This window comes from Pinus tabuliformis, chromosome 3_2, assembly GCF_031772625.1.
Source record: "Pinus tabuliformis cultivar Carrire ecotype Pingquan chromosome 3_2, CPIR1, whole genome shotgun sequence".
Classification (NCBI taxonomy): Eukaryota; Viridiplantae; Streptophyta; class Pinopsida; order Pinales; family Pinaceae; genus Pinus; species Pinus tabuliformis.
The window spans coordinates 274,534,487-274,558,014 of record NC_142302.1 but is presented as its reverse complement, the minus strand read 5'-3'; positions in this window follow the sequence as shown (position 1 = coordinate 274,558,014).

Genomic DNA, 23,528 nt, shown 5'->3' with positions numbered 1-23,528 from the left:
ACTCGCTAAAGTATATGGTCCATTTTGGGTAGTGGATAATTATCTTTCAACGAAACTTTATTGAGATTTATAAAATCAATGCATAAGCAAATCTCACCTGTCTTCTTTTGTACGGGCACCAAATTAGAGATCCAATCTGAAAATCTGATGGGAACAATGATCCTTGATTTGTACAACCTGTTTATCTCCTTTTCAATAGATGGCAGAAACTTTGGATTTAGCCTTCTCAACTTTTGTCTGAATGGTTTTTGATTGGGCTTGATGGGTATAGTGTGCTGAATTATATTGGTATCTTATGTCTTTAAGTCAGAATAGTCCCAAGCAAACACATTTGCAAATGAAGACAACAAACTGATATATTTTTCCTTGATCTTTGGTGGCAATGCTTTGGACAGTTTTACCAATTTAGGATTAGCAGCTGTTCCAACATTGACCTCTTCCACACCCTTCTCTATTGGCTGCAATGTTGGTTTGCAGGCTACATCATCTTGATTGAAGAGTTCTTCTAAAGGTATCAAGCCTTTAGGAATAACGTTATTCTTTAGCTGCAACACATCCATTTGATTGATCTGCACATCATCTGTACCATTACCTTTACCATCGTCATTTTCTACATCAATTGAGGTTTCTTTGAACTTACCTTTGTTTTGCAGAAAATCATCAATCTCCTTATCATCTTGGAAAACTTGCCAATATCTCTGATTGTCTGGGACAGTCGGATGATGCTTGACATGGATTTTGAATTTATTACTAGAGTTCATTGGGATCTTCAAACTACTTGTTGCCTTAGCAAGAGCATTAGCAATACTATTTTGTATACGAGGCACACATGTCAAGGTGTATTCTGAAAATGATTTTAGGATGTCTAGAACTGCATTATGGTAAGCCCGCATCCTAGGATGTTTTGCTTGATACTCACCTCTGACCTACTTAATTACCAATTTGGAGTTTCCATATACTAAAATCCTCTTAGCATTCAGCTTTATTAGAATCTTTAGGCCATCAATCAGAGCTTCATACTCAGCTTCATTGTTTGAACACTCAAAAGCCAACTTGTAAGAGCATACCCACACGTTCTAGGCACTTTGTTCGGGGTGGAGAAAGGACTGCGTACCCAAATTCCAATTCCAGCTCCATCATTTGCCACTGCTCCATCGAAATCCATGGTCCACAAACCTTCTTCCTCCTCATGCAAGTGTTGGAAATCTGTTTGCTGTGCCTTGTCTGCTTGCTGTTCATTACTTTCAGCTGATTGCCCAACAGTGTTCTGCTGTTCTTGTCCTTCTTTCTTTAAAATTTCTCTGAAATTTTCTGTTATTTCTGGAATATCATCTGCTTCAACTAACTTACTATCTATATCATTGAAACTATCTGAATACAAAACAAAAGAATATAAATCTGTATGTACATAGTTAATTGGATGATTTATTGGTTTCTCCTTGCTTGTGATCATGTATTTCATTTTTTGTTCCCGATACAATTTCCTCATTTGTCCAAACACCGATATCGTTGCATAGGAGAAATCTAGTTGTAGTGTCCCTTTCAATTTCGCTACCCAAGACCTGGAAAGAAGCATGCAAAACCTGGGAGTAATATCTGCTACAACAACATCCATCAAAACATTCTTCATTGGGAGCTGATCCAGACTCACAACCAAGTCTTTGATGAGTCCTATACATCTTACTCTGCTAGAATCAAATGAATAGAGATCATGGTATTGCCGGGTGATGTCTAGACCAAGCTTATCCATGATAGCCTTGGGCATGAGATTGTGAGAAGCTCCGGAATCGAACATGTCATTATGTAACACAAAATCATGCAGCCTTAAACTGATATAAAAGGGTGGCACATCACTATCAGGAGACTCACCATTCGATGCTAGCCCAAAAATCATTTCAGGTTGATCATCTTCGACATTCACCATGTCAGAAGGGTCCAAATTCAACATTTTAGATACTTGCCCTCTATAACTGTTGTTCCTCATTATTTCAGTCAAGGGGATGGATACCTTTAATTTAGAAATCTCATTCTCTAAATTAAAAGCGGGAATCTTTTCTACCTCTTTGACTGGGATTTCTTTCTTTTCCTTTTCTTTCGATGCAACTTGCTGATGTGATTGTTCTGCTGATGGTGATTTGTTGCTCTCTGGACCAACCGCCTCCTTTCCTTTCCTTTGTGTAACTGATGAATCATTCTTTGATGCCTCAACATCCTTCCTTTTTTGAATTGGTTTGACCGGCACATCTCTATTTCTAAGTGAATATCGCTGCTGCTGGGCGGACAGAGCATTCATATAGCCTCTTTGGTACTCATCTGATTCTTCCTCCAAGACGGTGTCGTTTGCTAGAATGAAATCTACATCTTTGTGTACAGCCGAACTTTCTGCATACTCCTCATCCTCAGTGAGATAAATAGGAAAATCATCAGGAGTAAAGAGGTGGTTTTATTCACCTATTATATTCCCGTCCTCATCGGACTCCAGTCCATGCACAAAATTTTGCTGCAAAGGTGTCTGTACTGGCTGTTGTGCTGTCTGCTCTTGGGCTCGCTGATCTCTCTATCTTATTCTGTATTGTGGTTGTTGTTGACCACGAAAGTTAGGATTTCTAACATGTGGCTCCAGTTTGTCAAGTTTCACCCTTTCAAGCATCTGCTCTACCTTCTTGAGTAATTGATCCATTGAGGAAGACTCTTCCTTGACTGTGACCTTCTTTTCTGCTTTCGCTCTAGCTCTTTTGGACAGTAGATTTGCTTCAACGCTGACCGCAATTTTCTGCATGTCTTCCATTATGGCTGGTTCTCTCTCTCTTAATTGATAAGCCATATCAGCATCAAAACCATTCGGGAACTTCACCATGGCTAGTCCCACAGGTGGCCTTAGATGATCTAGAATTTCGTTATAAACTGAATTGAATCTAACGCAATAGTCTTGGACCGACTCACCAGCGTTTCGTTTGATTTTCTCATATTCAGCCAGAATTTGAAGAGGATTCTTTTTCACTTCCCATCGGTTTAAAAATTGTCTTTGTAGGTTGGCCAAGGTAGTGATACTTGCAGCTGGAAAACCTCTAAACCATTTCCTCACATCACCTGCAAATGTATGTACAAAGAGTCTCATTGCCACATTCTCCACATTGATCTCATGAAGTTCATAGAAATCTGCCATTCTGTCCACATGTTGCTGAGCAGTAATGCTATTAGGAGTGCCATCAAAAAATGGTATTTTGCTTTGATAATCTACGGGCATATCATCTAGAACTTAAGGCAGAACCAGGGGTACAAGACGGGCAGCCATCACTCTTGGTGGATTTGGCCTTGGAGGTGTTGGAGGAGTGTGCACAGGTTGTAAGGGGCTAGCAATTGGAGTTTGAAGCTGAGCTATAATGTAATTATCAATTGACCGGTTAGCCCTTTCCGTCTCCAAGTATACAAGAAATTGTGGATTGGGGACAGTATAGTCAACCGCCCTTTCGGATTTGGTTTCGAACAACGATAGTTCAAACTGCTCATCAAACTCAAGCTCTTCAAGATACTCAAAAATCTCAGGACAGGAATGGGATTTGAACACGGGAGTTATAGTGCTCTCTTGACGAAGGAGTCTTGGAATCAAGTTGGGATTTTCGTAAATATGAGGAGGATCCGGATCTGGATTGGCTCTGGTATATCGTCTCGAAGCCAGCGTGCTATTTTCGAAAAAAAAATCAAAAGGACATGAACAACTTACTCAGCCTATCAAATCCTAAACTTATCATCCGGAAGCTTAGAATTATCAAGAAGTAAGGGGATTAATTTCTTCCCCAGCCGAGTCACCACTATGTTAGCACCTAAATCTGCCTTAGGTTGAAGGAAGACAAAATTTACAGTAACCACAAACCATGCTAAGTCTGGTAGCTAGCCCTACCAGAACAGGAGAGGGCTCTCTCCGAGTCACGCTCAGTGAATAAGTAAATGGAATGGTCTGAGATGACTAACAGTGAAATATTGATCTTAGGCTAGTAAGTAAATATGGATACAAGAAGCATTTTTTTATGAATGACTGAGTTTCTGGGATGGTATGGGACCAACGGACAGAAATGAGCAGAGAATTTAATACAAAGGCACAGATTATTTCATGAGGCAAGATAGGCGGAAAGTCTAGCAATTTAGTTTGGAATAACGCGGAACGGAGGAATTTCTTAGGAGGGTGAAAAGGGCATAAGTACATGAATCCTTTTCAACAGAAGAAGAACACTGAACATGAAATTTTCCCACAGGCAGAGCAATAAAAATGAATTCTACCTTATCTAACTTAGAAAATTTCATTGGAAATGAATATGAAATGAACTGTGAAACATTATGAAATACCTATGGAACATAAGAGACACATTTGCTACACTCACAACCACATGAATCTCATGAAACAGAGCCACTGCCTTTCATTAATCCTCTGTCAAAATATACAATGAAGAAATGAGTTTCTCTCCCACAGTCTCCCAGAAATTACAAGCCAACCCACCCTTTGCAAATAGTTTGCATACAATATATAGAATGTGCCATGAAGAGATAGAATGCCCAAGGGTTGGGGAGCTACTCGAATCATTACAAAATGGCGGTGGAAATCCAACCATTAGCTACAGGTGCAGCGTTACAAACATGAAAAATGGCTTGGGTGACTGTTTGCCTTCCTTTGCCACTTGGATAGAAGCCAATCTGGAGTGAAAATAATTTAAATTCTGCCTTAGGTGCCGAAAAAGTGAAATGTAGATGAGCGGGCCCACTTGGAGAAAGTCGCGAATCGAAATTTCGCGAAACGGGGGCGATTTTGGCCTTTTTCTCTATATGCGCTGCGCCACTTTGGAGGCTATTTTGAGGCACCTTCAGGAGTCTAAAATGTGCCCAAGTGTTCTTGTTGGAAAGCCTGGCCTGTCTACTTTCCAACCCAAGTGGAATTTCTGAATTTGGTGCTCATTTGACCCTCCAAATCTTCATTCTCCCAAGACTGCTTCCTCTGTGACAAAATAGGGGCAGAGAGGTCATTTTTTGAGTGTTTTTGACCTCCTGGAGACTCAAATCATGCCCAAATTTCTTGTCCAAGCACCAGTAGTCGTGATTTTTCACGCTAAATCCAAAAATGAAAACCATTTGTGATTTGGAGCTCCCAATCCTACGCGCCGCGCCACAGGGAGAAAAAACCTGTGTTGTGACCAAAAATTTGCCATGTGACCAAAATTGCCCCAAATTTCTTGAAATTTGGGCTAGAGATCCTCTATGAGGTGCTATGTTGGGCCAACGAGGTTTCGGCCAATATCTAAAGTCGATCAAGCTCCCTTTGCCTCTTTTGCTTCTTGATTGCCTTCCTCAATCTCGCCTTCAAATTCCTGATTCGGGCCTTGCATACTTTGTTTCGCGTTATGTAGTGGAAAGCCATGTGTCTCAAAAATGCATGGTCCTTGTCGGCCTTGTCTAGCAGCCTCTCCAAGTGCATGTTAACTCTCTCAAGGTTGGCCTCCCGATCCTCATTGATCTCTTGCTCCAATGACGTGAGCTCAACTCTTCTCCTTTGTGCAGCTTGGCGATGCTCACGAATGTTTTGTAGCTCCATGATCACTTGCTGATCCTCAAGTTGTTTGTTCCTCTACTCCAGATATTTCATGTTCCACTTAGCCCTCTCCATGTCAAGGGATAAGGCTTCGATCTCTGATTGCTGCTCCTGGATGATCTCTTTGAGCTGTGCACTTGTCAGTTCTGTATCTGTCTCATCATCATGAAGGAGAACGAATTCGGTCTCTCGTTCACCTGATGGCTCACCTGAAGGACCCTCATCCCGTATTGGCTCTTTGCCTTTGTCCTATTCCTATGATGATGATGGTGGAAGCGAGGCCCCTTCCACCCCGAGTGGAGATAACACTCGCTTTTCCGCTGCAAACAAACGTCAGGTGCCTTTTTGATATGTAATGAAAACCAGCACACTAGCAGTCTCATGGCGCTCATACCGATGAGAAGGTTCACCCTCTTACTTAACCTCTGATAATACCTGTGAAGTTCTGAAGAAGTCACGGGAGATGAAGTCCTCCCAAGCAATGCCCTGCAATCCCAGCTGATGATCCACCAAAATCCTAATAAGAGCAAAGTGATAAACACTGTTAAATTGCTGTTGAGGGGTCTTGTGCTGGTTGAAGGTGTTCATCCTCTCTATGTTCTTGCAAATGAAAAATGGGATGTTCATCATCCGTACCCTGGTAAAGTGCATGAGCAACCTGATGTGATAGGCATATAGACGAGAGAACCTCCCCTCACAGTTGAAGTACTTCATGATAAACTTCATGAGTGGAGCATATTCATCTTTCAAATATCTAAATGGAAAGACTCTTGTGAGATGCCTCAAACAATTGGCCTTAATGTAAGGCTCATAATGCTATCGCTCAAATTTCTGTTTCTTGTGCCATGGTTCTCCAACATTCAGTATACCGGTTGCTAATGAGACAGTTTCGAGTGTCAGTGTGAAGGTGACACCAGCCAAGATAGAGTGATATCCATGTACGTGAAGCATAAAAAGACGGGCCAACTCATGATGAACTCGAACATTAGCCACTCTTTGACAAAACTCAAAACATGATAGATGCTGGAAACATGACATAACAAGAGGGCATGCCTGCAATTCTGTGAGGGTGGTTGGCTCATCCCTAACATGTTTGCCACTCTTGTGATGTCTCCTGGGAGCCTGCTCTTCCGAGGATGAATCACTTCGTGTCTCCATCTCATACTCCGATGAATGCTTAGATGCCATGACTGCTGTGTGTACTGTACTTGGGCTGCCCTTTGATGATGGTGTGAAGTTGGGTGCTTTTGTGATATCTGCCACCAAGGGGAACAATGAAACAAAAGGGAGTATTATGGGGGGAGTAATGTGATGGGAATAGGGGTTATGGGGAGAAGTTTGTTTAGGGATATGTAGGGGGTTGGGTATTTTGATAGGGTAGGGTTTTGGGGTTTATATTGACAAATAAGAGGAGGGGAAAGAGAATAGGGTTTGGTAGTGTTTTAGGGTAGGGTTAATAGGAAAAATGAGAAAGGGAGGATAGGGGAAAATGGTAGGTGAGGGAAAAATGGTGGGTGAAAATGGAACCTTGGCCTTAATACCACAATTAATCAACCCTAGCAACAATGGCCTTTGGTGTTTTCTTGTGGTTGATTTTATGAGTTTTTTTACATTCAAACATAGCCATAAACCACCATATCATTTATAAACTTTGATGAATGAGTCATGTCATAGAGCCTACATTACAATTTGATGGGCTTCACAAGAAATTTTAGGTGATTTGGCACGGTTTTGGCCCTTTGTGGGTGTGCGCCGCGCGCCAAACCCAGTGCGCCATGCCCATTGAAAACTTGAACTGAGGGGTGGCTCTGTGTGCGCCACGCCCCTGTGTATATGCGCTGCGCTCCTAGAAACTGCGTCCAACTCTCTCCAAACACGCACTTTGCCTCTCAAACACTTTGCAATTTCTCCCTATGCACTTGATTTGCACAATGCCTCTGATTTTGGTGAAAACTTGTATATAAAGACTTGGAAGTCATGGGTTAAATTTTTTCTTCTCCAAAAACCCATTTTTCTAATGTTATGTTTTGACACTTTTTCACTGACTTAAAGCAACACTGATTTTCACTTTCCCTTTGAAATTTTAGCTCAAATGATGAAATTTTTGGCACTCTTTGCAGGGATTGCATGACAGGACATTTGGCCACGGAAACCATGCCTGCATCTGAAGAAATCAACTGACAACTTTTTGAAAATTTTATCACCAATGACACTGTTTGACTTTTCTTCAAAACAGAGTTTTGAAGAACAGTCGAAGTTTATCAATATGACGATGAAACTCTCTGAATCATTACTTTGTAAGGGCCTCACTCTGGCCTGCATGGCTTTACTGGACATATTTAAAGACCAAATTGATTAATCCCTAGACCTAATGATCGAAAATGACTTTTGTCCATTAAAGGACTAGACCTTGACTGTCATGGACTTTGGTGATCATTGACAAAAGACCTAAGCCAGCAGGAGCCAGACATGAGGGGAAATGACTAGCATGACCTTTTCTGTCAGATTATGGCATGCTCCTAGCGGAATGCAGCTGGGTGAATGGAGCGGGACTCCTAAAAATGAAATGCATAAAGAGTTTTGATCTCTGACGGAGGACTGACCAGACTGACTCTAACACCCTCAAAGAGGGAAATAGTCCACAGCCTAAGCCAACACTGCCACTTCAGGCAATTTATTAATAAAAGAATGAAAATTTACATAAGCTTCTCTCATGAACTGTTACCCTACAAAAGACCCTCCATGCTCTTTAGATAGAGATCATGGACCAATTGGGTGTTAAAACACAGATCAAGTGTCGGTAATACCAAGGAGAGAATGAACTGTTGGATCACTTCATGTCTAGAACATATTGTGACTGTTGGATTGTAAGTTACAAAAGTACATAGTAAAGAAACACACTTTACCTAACTCTACACTAGACCAAGTTACACTTAACTATTTCCTATGTGTCAGAATATCCCAAGATCCCCCCTTAAGAACAACTTGGGATAATATTGAAGGATGTACAAATATGACACAATAGGAGAAGGAAGGAGGCATTACAGCCTATCCCCCCTTAGTGACAACTTCCTGAACTCCAACCATAAATTGAAGTTTAGTAAACTTCGCCTTTGTGAGAGCCTTTGTAAAGATGTCTACAACTTTATCATTTGTTGAATAATATTGCACTTCAAGAACATGGTCATAAATGGGATTTCTGATGAAGTGCATGTGCAATTCAATGTTTTTGCTGCGCTGATGTTGGACTGGATCTTTGCATAGTTGAATGGCACTTTGATTATCACACCAAAGTGTAGTCGGATGCTGCTGCTGAAAGCCAAACTTTGACACGATTTGATGAAGCCATAGGGCTTCCTTACTAGCTTCTATGGCACCACAATACTCTACTTCTACTAAAGAAAGAGAAATGGAACTTTGTTTCTTGCAAGCCCATGTAACCAAGAGTGAACACATAACCTGTAGTAGACTTCCGATCATCAGGGTCACCAACCCAATCGAAATCAATGAAACCAACAAATAGAGGAGATGATTATGCACTGTAATGAATCCCAAACTAAACTATGCCTCTAACATAACGAAGTATTATTTTAGCTGCTTTCCAATGACTTTCATGTGGGTTTTGCATAAACCGAGAAATAAGGCCAATGACAAAGGAAAGGTCAGGACGAGTATGGGTTAGATACAAAAGGTTTCCTACAAATTGGCGGTATAAGGTAGGATCAACTTCAGGGGAAGTACAAGTGACTAAAAGTTTGGCTCCAAACTAAAAGGGAGAAGGGGCTGGCATACAATCTTCCATGTGAAAATGGTGTATAAGATCATAGGCATACTTGGACTGGGAAAGGGAAATACCTTCCTTGGATTGCAAGACTTGAAGTCCAAGAAAATAATGCAAGTGTCCTAAGTCTGTCATTTCAAACTTCTTTTCAAGGCTGGACTTCACATGGTTTATAAGGTTGGAATCACTACCAGTAAGGATAATATCATCAACATAAAGAACAAGAATGATAAGAGACTTGCCCACTTTCTTGGTGTAGATAGTATTGTTAGAATGACACCTAGAAAAGGCAGTTTCTAAAAGAAAGCTATCCATTTTGGCATACCAAGCCTGAGGGGCTTGCTTGAGACCATAAAGGGATTTCTTAAGCCAACATACAAGGCTAGAGTCTGTTTGTATAAAGCCAATAGGTTGTTCCATATAGATTTCTTCATGCAAGTCCCCATGCAAGAAGGCAGATTTAACATCCATCTGATGGACTTCCCATTTGAAAGAGGCAGCAAGGGAAATAACAAGGCGGATAGAGTTCATTTTGGCAACAGGGGAGAAGATTTCAATATATTCAATGCCTGTGAAAAACCCTTAGAAACAAGATGAGCTTTATGTTTATCAACTTTGCCATCTGGTCCATACTTGGTTTTGTAAACCCATTTGCATCTAACAAGTTTTCATCCCTTTGGAAGAGGAATAAGATCCCATGTATCATTTTCCAATAATGAATGATATTATTCATTCATAGCTGCATCCCAGTCTGGATGGCCTGAAGCTTCTGTAAAGGTGTCAAGATCATAATTCGCTGAAGCTTGAGTCAGTAAAGAAGAGGCTCTATCAAACTGAGAACGTGTATGTCGTTGATCTGTAGGATCACTGGTAAGAGCACCTGCTGCATCCCGAGTAGCACAGACCCATTTTGGAAGCCGAGGAGATGAAGGAGAATCCTAAGAAGGTGGGGGAGGATTGTCATCCTCACTGTCATCATCTAAAGAAGAAATATTTTTAGAAGTAGAAGGGATAGAGAGAGGTGGCACATCTGTCGAACTAGGCTCGTAGGCTGATATATTTTCAACAAACTTTACATCACTTCTAATGATAATATTTTTGGACTTAAGTGGAATAAGTCTATATCCTTTGACATCTTCAAAATATCCAACAAAAATACATTTTTCACTCTTAGGTTCTAAAGTTTTATGTTTCTCATCTAGACTATGGGCCCATGCTTCACTTCCAAAAAAATGAAAGTGACTTACTTCTGGTTTAATTGAGCTCCATGCTTCTTCTGGAGTGATATTCTTTAAAACCTTAGTAGGAGTGTGATTTACTATGTAATTTGCACAGTTAATTGCTTCTGCCCAAAAATTAATACTAATTCCTTTATATTGAAGCATACAATTAGCCATTTCCTTTAAGGTGCGATTCTTCCTTTCAGCTACACCATTTTGTTGTGGAGTATATGGAACAGTATGTTTCATTTGAATTTCATTCTGAGTGCAAAAGTTGATGAATTTGTTGTTAACATATTCTCTGCCATTATCATATCTTAGCTTAAGAATTTAATGTCCAGATTGTTTTTCAACAAAGGCCTTAAAGGCCAAGAACATGTTAAATACTTCACTCTTGAGTTTTAAGAAGGATACCCAAGTGCGTCTGGAGAAATCATCAATGAAAGTTAAGAAATACTTGTAGCCATAGAATGACACAATTGGAAGTGGACCACATAAATCACTATGCACAAGCTATAAAGGGGCTGAGGCGTGCTAAGAGGCATGTTTTTCAAAACTATCCCGATGATGTTTTCCGAGTACACATCCAGAACAAACATCATCTCTGCAAGATACCATTGGAAGACCTGTCACCATATTTTCTTTACATAGATTCTGAAGGGAGCAATAGTTTAAGTGACCAAATCTCTCATGCCAAAGTTTGCTCACTTCATCATTATGAGCAACAAATACCGAGGGAAGATTTGATGACCCAAAGTTGTTAAACTTATACAACCTTATAGAATCATCAACAATGCCAATAGATAAAATCTGTCTAGGATCTCTAAGGTCCTTAATTACAACATTGTGAGATGAAAATTCAATGATTTTACCTTCACCTGAATGAGTTATCTGATATATAGATAGAAGGTTGTAGGATAAGGTTGGAACACATAATACGTCATTAACTTGACCATTTTCTAGATGAACACTTCCAATCCTTACAACACTAAGAGATCTATCATCACCAACATATATATTTTTGGTGTTACAATCATTTAAAGAAGAAAACATGGCTTTGTTTTTGACCATGTGATAAGAAGCTCCAAAATCAATGAGCCACTCATGAGAATGAGAAGAAGAAGATACATTTAGTGCATAATGAGACCGAGATGCTTGACAACCACATGTAGAAAGTGTTATTCCTGAAGATGAAGTTGAAGTTGAAGAGTGCTCCAAATGGATGTTATGCTTCTTCATTGCTACTTCCAAGGCTTCCAACTTCTTAAATCATTTGGATTCTAAGTGTCCATCACAATTGCAAAAGTGGAAATGTCTATCAGTCTTCTTCCCTTTGTTTTTATTTGCCTTATCATTTTGTTGAAATGATTTTTCATTTTGAGACTGAAATTGCTTAGGACCCTTGTTTGGTTTAGGACCATTCTTTTTAGGATACTGATTCTTAGGATTCTTTGAATTTGGTTGCTGCCGGGCGGCTAAGGCTTTCTTAGAAGAGTTTCCAAGATTAATAAGACCAAGATATAAGAGATTTTTTTGTTCTCTTATTAAAGAATCACAAAAGGCATCAAAAGAGGGGGACTTGCAGTCTTCTCCTTGAGAAATAAAGGCTTCTCTAGTAAAATGGAAGGTGGAAACAAACACTGAGTAGGCTGGTCCCAACTTAGTAAGGATGGAATAGATAAATCTACCATCTTCTTTCTTAACCTTAACACCTTCCAAGAGAAGTCTAAGGGTCTTGAACTTGGACAAAAAATCTTCAATGGAAGAAAAATTATTGGGGTCCAATGTAAGCAACTCATTTTCGAGTTGATGGGCTCTGATTTCATTTTTAATTCCAAAAACTTTAGTGAGTTGTTTCATTGCTTCATTAGGAGTATCAAGTTCTACAATATGGAATCTAAGGTCTGGAGAAATAGGCATCCCTATCAACCCTTGTGCTTGATATTTCCTATTTTCCCATTTCGCTGCCTTATCTTCATCTTGAGGTTTGGTTTCTTGGCCTGGGGCTATTCTGTAAAGACCTTTACTTCTAAGTAAATCCACAATGTAGGACCATCATTGGAAGAATGGTGTTGTCAAGAATAACTTGGCATGGAATTTCCATTTTAACAAAAATTTAAGGTGTAGATGATGAAACTATGTGTTCTAATGGAGATATCTCGAAAAATTAGGTTGATTAAAATAAAACGGCTCTGAAAACGGCTTCTAGATGAAGAAGTTATGACTTTTTGAAAAAAAATTGTTGAAGATGTCGATGACAGACGAAGTGCGTGAATGTGCAAAAATGAATGATAATGTTATATTTAAAAAAAATCCCCCCCCCTCCCTTTCCAAACTTAATCTAATTAGCTCACTTTAAAAAAAAAATTATGTTACTCACTTTTATAAATAAGTGAAAGTCACTTTTACAATGGTACTTTATGAGCTACCCACTAAATTGTAACTTAAATAAAAGATAAAGAGACTTTAGAATTATAAGTGACTCACTTTTTATAATGGATGAGAACACTTTTACATAAAGTAACTTTAAAACGTAAGTTACATGTGCTTTTTGAAAAAGTAACTCAACAAAAAGAAAGACTTGAACTCAAGACCTCTATTCTCATAAAGTAACTTTGGACCAAGTGAGCTAGTTTAAAAGGTTCGTAATTTTTGGACAAGAGGAATGTTTTTTTTTTGTAAGTCACTGAAGCTTTGGGGTGCATGCTTACTTGAAAAAGCTATTTTTTCCTACAAAAAAAAAAACCACACAACCCAACATGGACACACAGTAAAAACAAACCTTACAGCTTGAAGTTAGCTTTCACCAAAAACTAAATATTTTCCTCAATGTTTCTGATTTTCCAAGATCACACTAAGGCGCGCACAAAAGAGCATACGCATGAGAAAAATCCTTCCTTTCACTTTCTGATTTTCCCAGATCACATAGAGTCGCGGGGCAAAGAGCATACACAGAAATGAAAGGTATAGATCCAGTAATAAAAAACAGAGAGATAAATAAACCAAAACAAATAGAGAGATAAATAGCTAAAACTACAAATAAAGATTGTATACCTCCATATCTTAAAAATGACGTAGCTAGGGCTCCCGGAAACCTTTTCGCGTGAAACCAAAGGGGTTCCTCACTGGAACAGATGCTCTTAACACAATAGACCAGTCTTCTCGGCCTGAAAACAGTCGGAAACAATAGATCTAGGAAACAACAGTCAGATGCATTTGTACCGACTTTCGATTTGGATCACCAATGGATGCGACTCTAAAATAGCTATGATACCATGTAGGAATTTACAGGGTAAGTTACTCAGATAGAACACCAAAGGACATCGCTCACAAATAGATCACGTATCAATACACTAGTATGCTTGACGTGGTTAAAACCCTCAAAGAGGGAAACAGTCCACGGCCTGAGCCAACGTGGCCACTTCAGGTAATTTATTAATAAAAGAATGAAAATTTACACAAGCTTCTCTCATGAATGGTTACCCTACAAATGACCCTCCATGCTCTTTAAATAGAGATCATGGACCAATTGGGTGTTAATCCATGGATCAAGTGTCGATAATACCGAGGAAAGAATGAACCGTCGGATCATTTCATGTCTAGAACATATTGTGACCATTGGATTGTAAGTTACAAAAGTACATAGTAAAGAAACACACTTTACCTAACTCTACACTAGACCAAGTTATACTTAACTATTTCCTATGTGTCGAAATATCCTAACATCTTTCAACCCCCACATGAGTCTAAAGCTTACGAATTTCCTTCCTTGTATTTGGTGGAATAACATTGAAGTAAGTGACAACCAAATCATGAGAGAAGAGTCTCACTCATCTCTAACCCTATGGAGCAGTGCCACCTTCCCCCTATCTACACCACATTCTCTATGTCAATGGAATACCTAAGACCTCGGGGGGTACACCTAGAAAAAATGTTGTGAATACCTATACCGACAAAGAAACAAGTAAAAATACTAGACCCACCTTTTAAAAGACTAGGGTACCAACCCACAATATCATCACTGAAAGTCGAAACACAAAACTTGGGCTCGATAAAATCCCCTGCGAGAGACAAAGGGCATACTAGCCTAAATAGACACCAATAAACATGACAAAATGAGAAAAATAACATACACCAATAAAAATGGAGACCACAAACACTTATGGGATGCGACCAACCACTTATTCAACCCACAAGGGTTTTTCCAGCCATCAAAAGGTCTCACACACCAACACCCAAAGAACTTAAACCAGAAAAAACCTGCCTAAAAAAACTTAAACCAATTTAATAAGCCCCAAAGTAATAACACTAGAATAGATGGTAAACCATCTGAATTCCAAACCATAGACTGAGATTGAAATTAGAAACACAACAACATAAACCCTAACACCTCAAACCTAGACACAATGATACAACGAAAGAAAGAAACTAGACATAGTGAGAAAGAAACCTAGACCACTACACTATAAGAAGAAATTGATGCCCTCACCAACCCATTAGAGTTTTGAATTCCAAGTGACCATGCATGGACCAAGGCAACGAAAAAACCTTGTTGTTTCATCCACCTCTTACATAGGCCAACACAAACCTTGCTCAACACCTTAATTACGGAAACAAAACTCAGCATAATGCTCCTCACAAATACGACTTGATCAGAGTGCATGCAGCAAGAGGCCAAGGAAAAACCCTCTCCTCTGCTCAAACCATAACTAGTTGGACCCAATATTGCCATAAGACCAATATATATTAAAATCAATTACTAGAGAGTCTGCATGCAGATGCATGTGAGGCCAAGCCATGTCCCCTGTTACATAGTATTTTATCACACTTCTTGTCCCATATCTTGAAGCATCAAAATGATGAAATCTACCAGTGTATTCACCATGAAACACATACAGAAGCATCCTTGAAGAAGAGAAGGAAAGTTTCCCTGAGAGAATTCTGAAGAAGCTTGCCTAAAAAACTATTTTTCAGGATCAACATACAAATTCATCTGTTTGAATGTTTGGGGACAATATCCTCCGCCCTACATGCCTCTTTCTTCTAGTGGAAGCTATATAGCCCATCTAGGGGCAAGTCAACCCATTGGCGTTGTTTCTAACCTAGGTGGAATATTAATTCCATCTATATCAAGAAACGTTATAGGTACCCGTTTACAAGGTCATCAAGTCCCTTTGACTCCAACCTTCCTAAAAGTAGCCTTATTCTCCTATAGGCTCTCAACAACTCCAAACTTCATATCAATAGGCAGGTCCTCAAATGCAGTATGGTCCTCAAATGAAATATATTTATGGGACTGGTAATCCTCCTCTGCGGCCACAAATTCCCATTCAGCCACAACAAGGGCCCTACTCGCATCCATAACCGTAGGTGTCCTACCCGTAGGTTTCTTACCCACATCCATAGCTGCAGGTGTCTTACCCATAGCCATAGCCGCAGGTATCTTACCAATCCCAACAGGGACCTTGTTAGCAACCTTGACAACAAATTCCTATTCAACCCCAGCAAGGACCTTACTCATAGCCACAACAATAGATTCCTTACCAATCCCAACAGGGATCTTACCAACAACCATTTCCACAGTCACAGTAGATGCAACAAGGACCTTACCAATAGTAGTATGGTCAACCTATTTATGGTTAACCTATTTATGGTCAACCTCCTTATGGTCAACCTCCATATAGCCAAACTCCATATGGTCAACCTCCATATGGTCAACCACCTTATGGACAAAATCCACCACAATGGGGGCAGGCCCAAACTTAGCAAGGTTGGAATGCTTAGTTTGGCACATACCAGAGACCCCATACTCCATACAACCCACAACTATCATTTTTGGAAACATTGGAATTACCAGATGTGTCAAGGCTTATGAATGACCCAATACTTCACTCACTGTATTGGCCTCTGGTATGAACCAAAATTCTTAGTGATTTCCCCAAATTCAAAGCTAAATATGGAGAAGACCCCCAAGCACACGTTATGACTTACCACTTAGGGTATTCTTCTAACTCTTGGGTCAATGATTCTATCCGATTACATCTTTTCCAACGTACTTTAAAGGGTGTTGCTGCCAAATGGTTCATTGAACTCCCTTGCAGTTTCTTTTTAAGACTTCAATACTTTAGCCATGGGTTTCTTCTCCCACTTTCAATTGCTTGTCTAGTATGAGACTGGAATCCACCTCCTAACATCTTTGCAATAGACGAATTCTACTCATGTCTCTGATAATATCCATGAATGGAGGCGTAGGCATCGTCTCATCAAATTCCATATCCCAGATCATATTTTGACTGAATTGTTCACTAAATCATTCATCCATCCTATTGCTAAAGACCTAGCCATGGATGGTTGTGTGACTGAGGAACAAGCAATTGTCCATTCCCGGTATTTGGATCTAGTTTATTCACAATCTGGCACATTATATGAACTCTTACCTAGTGCCCAACGACCTTTGACTAGCCCTGCATCTTCTAAACCCGTAGATTCACTACCTATCGATGGCATCATTGGATCTATGGTTCAACGGTCTAGCAGTACTCTAGCTACTTATTTGAAATCTAAATCTACTTCGATTACTGCAACTTCCTATATTATTGATAATCTCGAGAATGCTAGTAAAGCCTTAGAGGTAAATGCTATCCAGTCTACCATAGCAGATAAGTATTGAAAAGGAAAGAAGAAGGGTAAAGGAAAAACTAAATAAGATACCCCTAAACAAGATTCCCAAAAACTATCAGCTGATGACACACCCAAACGAAAACCTAAATATCCTTACCTTATTTGTGATGAAGATCATTACACTAAGGAGTTTCCGCAACGTGATGAAGTAAGTTGTCTTCTGAAAGGCACTATAGGGATCAGAGTTGTGCTAAAGGAACCCTTCCCATCTCAATAGACACAATTCGTAGACCAACCCCATGCTCAAACTTTTTGAAGATCTCAAGTGCTTATGAGCTTCTCAGAACATATTTTCGTAGCCACGAGATCAAAATATTATCCACCTCCTAAGAAACCTGAGGTGGAGAAAGATACCACTGATGTACCCTCTTCCTCTACTCCACCCAGTTTCGATCCTCTCCATATCAAGAAACCTAGCACCGATTCCATAATCCAACCACCCCTAAAGGTGTTCTTCGGAAATCATCCTATAATCTGAATACGCGAGCTGCCCAACACTGCAGAATTGTAGAAGACTTGGCTCAAGCACCCTCGATGACGTGGTTTTTCGAAGTCCTTCAAACATGTCCATCACAAAGGAAGGCTTTGCTATCTACTGTTGGAGGAATTGATCCCACATATTCCAGTATGAATACTTTTGATCTTGAAAACCATGTTGTCCCCTTTTGTACTTTCTCCCCCAGTACAAGAACCAGATACCTGAATTTATTGTCCCCTGATGGAAAAACCTATAATGAAATAGATGTTTGCAATATCTATCTTGAATTCTTGGTCTCCTATAATAAATAGTTGGCAATCTACATCCCACCGTCTAACCAAATGTTGCAATAACTCAATCTGGGTCCTAATCCTTGGGATAAGGAAGAATTTAAGTAGTCCATAATCCCGAAGAGCCCTTATGTAATTTGGATCTTGGGATGTCTGCTGATATTCTACTTCACACCCTCTTTCCTTCCATTCAATCACCATTTTTCAGTGGATAACCTATGGAACATCCATAAACAAAGATTTTATTAGCTTCTATGAAATAAAATTTGAGAAATAATCATTAATATTGGACGATTTTTATAAACTTTCATGTCTCTATGCCAGCACAACTGTTTCCCAATTTTTTCGTGCTTCTTACACGATGGCATTGTTGAGCTCAGGGTGAGTAGTGCGGGTTCAATGGGTAAAACTCGTACTGATCGCCATCAACATAAAAAAAATTCCATCCCTCCTTACCATCTACTTTATGGATTAAAACACTTAACAACACAACCAAAATGCAGAGGAAGGACAAATATCTTACCTGCAACAAACATATCGTCGAACGGTGTCCTAGATTGGTCGCACTCCTTGACTGAAGATCGAGGAAAATTGGGGTAAAAGTGCTCTCCAAAATATCAAATGTCAAATGGTAAATGTGTTTTTACTTTTTGAGTTTTTATAAGTTTTTTGACATATTTTTATGATTTAGGGCACATTTTTTCTTATATTCTCGAAACAGGTAATGTGCGTTCACTTGTGCAGTGACAGGTCATGGATAAATGGAGACGGTGATTAATTTTGACCGAAATAATGAGTTTCATTTGATCCCTTTTTCAAACTTGTCAAAAATAAACAAAAAGGAACCCCTTTGAGTCATATTTCAGCTCATTTCTGACTCGCGAAATATAAAAAGATTTTCAAGTACTTGTCATTTCGAACTTATTAAAGTAAATAAAATTACATCTACTCAGTATAATTTTAACCCTTTTCCGGACTGAGATAGACTATTGTATGAAAAATGAATACCTTGGTCACATGTGGCTAAGAGGTTCTCTTGAATATTGCTTTCTACCTTTTCAGATTCGAGAGACTATCTACGAAAAGGGACCTTTGGAGTTTCCTTTTTGCCTCTTTTTCAAAATCTCTAAACATGGAAAATATATCAAGTTACCCATCCGTCAAACTCGTAAAACATAAACGCTGCAAGACTTGTCACCATGACGAGACCAAGTTACTACTTGCTAGGGTTCGTTAAAACTTACTAGGATTGATTCATCCAAAGGATGAACTTATATGACAAGCATATGCTATCCTCTTCAAGCTTGCGATAAAAAATAATGAGGTACTCACTAAACAAAGTGGGAAAAAATGAAAGTGAACACGTATTGTATTTTGTATATAGGAAGCATGTCACTCTTGAACATGACACTTATCTGTCATTCATGTCGGGTTTGGGTTATCCTCATTTCATCACTTTCCTTCCTGGATTTTTGGAATCCATTTGCGTTTCATCTGATTATACCCTATTATCATCATGACCTCTGATCGTATGTTGAGTCAAATGTTTCCAAACTCTAGAGTTGTGTCGTCGACATGTTCAAGAGAAGTTCCATCTACAAATTTTACCACTTATACCCCGTTTGACTTTTTTGCAACAATCCTGAATCACTCTTACCTACTCTATTCCATATTTTGTTTCATGTCAATGATGTGGGAAACATTATGGCCCCCCTTTGATAGATCACTTTATGTTGACTTCAGCTCATTGTCCAGGAAGATGATCTAGAAACTTCCTTTTAGCACATTGGAGCTTGCATGCCTCAATGGCAAGTTCTTCACATTCGACGATAGGTTCACATCATTGGCCTTTGATTGGGTGATTCTGCAGGTGTTCGACTTCAACTTCCTTATTCACACTCATCGATTGTGTTGTTGTACCTTGAGAGCCATTTTCATTATTGGTGGTTTCTCTCGTTCCTGTTAATGTTTCACATCATTGACCGGTAATTAGGTGATTTTTATCATGTTCGACTCTGACACATCTATGCACATGGTATAATTTGTACTTTGGATTGGATCGAGACAAAGACGAAGACCCTGGGTTTTGTCTGATAAATCCAGGCTGCGTGGAGTTATTAGTTGTTCACGATTGTACACATGATTCTTTCTATATGAATGGTTGCGACCGTGCAATGGTTCCATACATATGATCCTTTCTATTCGGATGGCTGGGTCCATGCCGTGGATCCATACACATGATCCCTTCTATTCAGATTGTTGCGTCCATGCCATGGATTCATGTACTATTATATGCCTATTCAAAGATGTTAGATATATTGTATCATGCTTGATTTGGAGGTCTCATGATGGTGTTTTTCTGGGTCCTTGCCTTGACTTGTAAAGCATTTCATCCATAACTCCCTATTCTACCTTCATGATTTAGGGGGGCATATGTTACAAAATATTTTGTCACACTTCCTGTCCCATATCCTGAAGTGTCAAAATGATGAAAGCTATGAGTGCATTCACCATGAAACACATACAAAATCTTCCCTAAAGAAGAGAAGAAACGTTGCCCCTAAGAGAATTCTGAAGAATCTTGCCTAAAAACCTAGTTTTTAGGATCAATGCTTTTTGCACCACTGTTGGCCCGTACCGATCACTTGTTGTAGCATACTGACCTAGCACTGCTAGCATGACTTTTGATAGGAAATCCTGTGTTGAAACTCTTCTGGAAGCTTTTCCTAAAGTGGAGGAGAAACTTCTCTTACTAGAAGCCCCGAGAACGATGAGTTGGATATTGTTGAATAAGGATATGGTCAAGTTCTCCTATTTTGATTCCTTGATCCTACCTTTAGGGGTCTTCCCATTAATATTTGGACCTTTTTCCTCATTTTGTGAATCCCTAACTCCCTCTCATTTCCTATAAATGAAATACCTTCTATCCCCAACTGGTTGGTCATTGCTTGGTTTCATTCCTATGCTAAAACTATGCCTAAATGCTCCCTATCTTACTAAGGAGAAGGAGTGCTTGAAGTTATTTGATTGGACTTGGAAATCCACCATAAAGGAGGCTTCCAACATCAAGGTTCATATGGTTGTATTCTTTCCTCATTTTCTATTAATAAATACATCAGGTGTTTACTTTCCATAAGTGTATAAATCATTATTCATTTAGTATGATATTCCTTGATCTGTCATATAGTTTATGTTAGAATGAATTATGCTATGTATGCTCTTGTCTTTTTTTTTTTTATCTTCCTTACAGGTACTCATCCATAATGGTGTAAAGAGGATTGAACTTGGAAGCGAGAAGACCGAGGATGACATCAACAAGTGCTTAGGATCAGAGTGAAGTAGGCCATATGTCTTACTTTGTATTTTTCAGCATGCACTAGGAAATTATACACGTGTTTGTCTAGTTTGTTGCTAGATCCTCTTATAGGACTAGAGAGATCGCTTCTTTCACAGAAGGGATTGTCTTCACAACACCCCCCTCCTAAAATGCCTATAATGTCCTAGAGCTGGCGAGAACTGTCTCCAAGGCCCCCATATCAACCAAATTGACACCCCCATTAGGGTACACCATGTCATTCTCAATATAACCTTTAGAGACTCTACCTAGATGAGTTGCGAAGGAGTGGGCCAACTGGAAACAATATCAACTTCTCTATTTTGACAACCCAAGTTGGCCATGAAATCTGTCATCCTATTTCCTACATTCCTAGTATGATGGACAATGACATACTCTAGCTATCTGATTAGGCCACGAATATTTCCAAGTATCCCTTCAAGCCTCCAACTCCTTGCTAATTTATCTGGGGTATTACCATTGATCGAATTTTTGACTCAATTGATTACTAACAAAGAGCCCCCATGAACTTAGATTGAGAATAATCCTTCCCTATAGTGATTTGAAGGCCACACTCCAATTCCTAGAACTCTACCATGTTATTGTCGGTGGATCCACAACTTTGAGAAAAGACCCCCAGGACACTAGAATTACAGCCTTTGAACTCCCCTCCATCCTTGAACATCCTAGATTACATTTCGACATGTCATCAGAGTCAAATTTGATGAATCCTCATGGAGGAGGGTTAAAGTGGTCCACCATTTACTTAATCATATCGTGGGCACTTATTTATGTGGTATCTATATTCCCTACTCTAAGTCCAATATCTTCATTATTTAAACCTCCATGTTGCCCACCTTCCAATCCTCTACCAATTAAATACTAGCCAAGAACGATTCCATAATATTATGTTTAATCACTTTACATAGCTCCTATGGATTCCTTTTCATGTTCTTGAATATCCTTGCATTTCTTTCTTTCCATATTGTACACAAAAACAAAAACTCAATCTAGAGACCAAGCATGATTCGCTGTGGGATTCAAATACATCTTCACGTTCCATTGTTTAAGTACTTCCACTGTATCTTCGCTATTTTGACTAAATTTTCCAGAGAAAGATGGGACAAAAGACCATATCTCCTTTTTGAATGAACAAGAGTTCAAAATATTCTCCATAGCTTCCTCTTGAGATTGAAATAATTAATATAAGGAAGGGTTTGGACTCCTTCCCTCCTAGTTTAATCCTAGGTTAAAATTTTCCTTCTCCCTCCTAGCTAGCGAAAGTGCATAATTTTGGGCCAAAGCTTAGCAGTCCATTTATTTTCCAAATTGGATCTTTCACTAAATCCTTATGACCGACCAATAGCGAAAACACTTCCTTTAGGGTAAACATACCAGCTTATTTTATCCACATATTATCTTATCAGGGTCTAGGCTATCTAAATTCTCCTTTCTAGTAACTCCTCCTTAAACCTTTCCTAAGGAAGATCTAGTTGATTTTCTATCTACTCCTCCTTGTATTTCCAAGATATCCATAGATCTGAACCTTGGTCTTCTTTCTATAAGTCCACCAACCTATAACCTCCCAAACCAGTGGTCAAGATTTTAATATCCCTTGGCTCTTCCATATCGTTCAATCTTGGGAGTTGTTGCCAAGCATCTTCCTAGAATAAAGTAATATCTCCTCACTTTATTTCCCAGAAAGCATGTTCTTTCACTAAGTTTCTATTCACTTGTTCCCACATCCAAATGGCTAACCATGGAATTCTTGAGATATCATGGAAATGATCCACTTGAGATCCCATGGGGGGATATTTCCATTTCCATATTTGTATCTACAACTCATTTCCACCAAGCACCCATATCCACCATAATTTGGATCCTAGAGCTCTGCAGGGTGTCTATGTCTCTCAACCCCAAAATCCCTACAAACTTGGGAAGGAAGAATTTTTCCCATGCCACCAATGATCATTTCTTCACCTTGTTCTCTCCTCGCCATAAACAATCCCTTCATTTGAAGGTGATATCATTAGAAATTGATTTTATTGAAGGTATAACTTCCATTTGATATAACGGAATAACCTGAAGCCCCAATTTCATTAAAATTACTATTCCTGCCAAATTTATAGCTTTTAATGCCCAATTATTGAATTTATTGGAGATTTT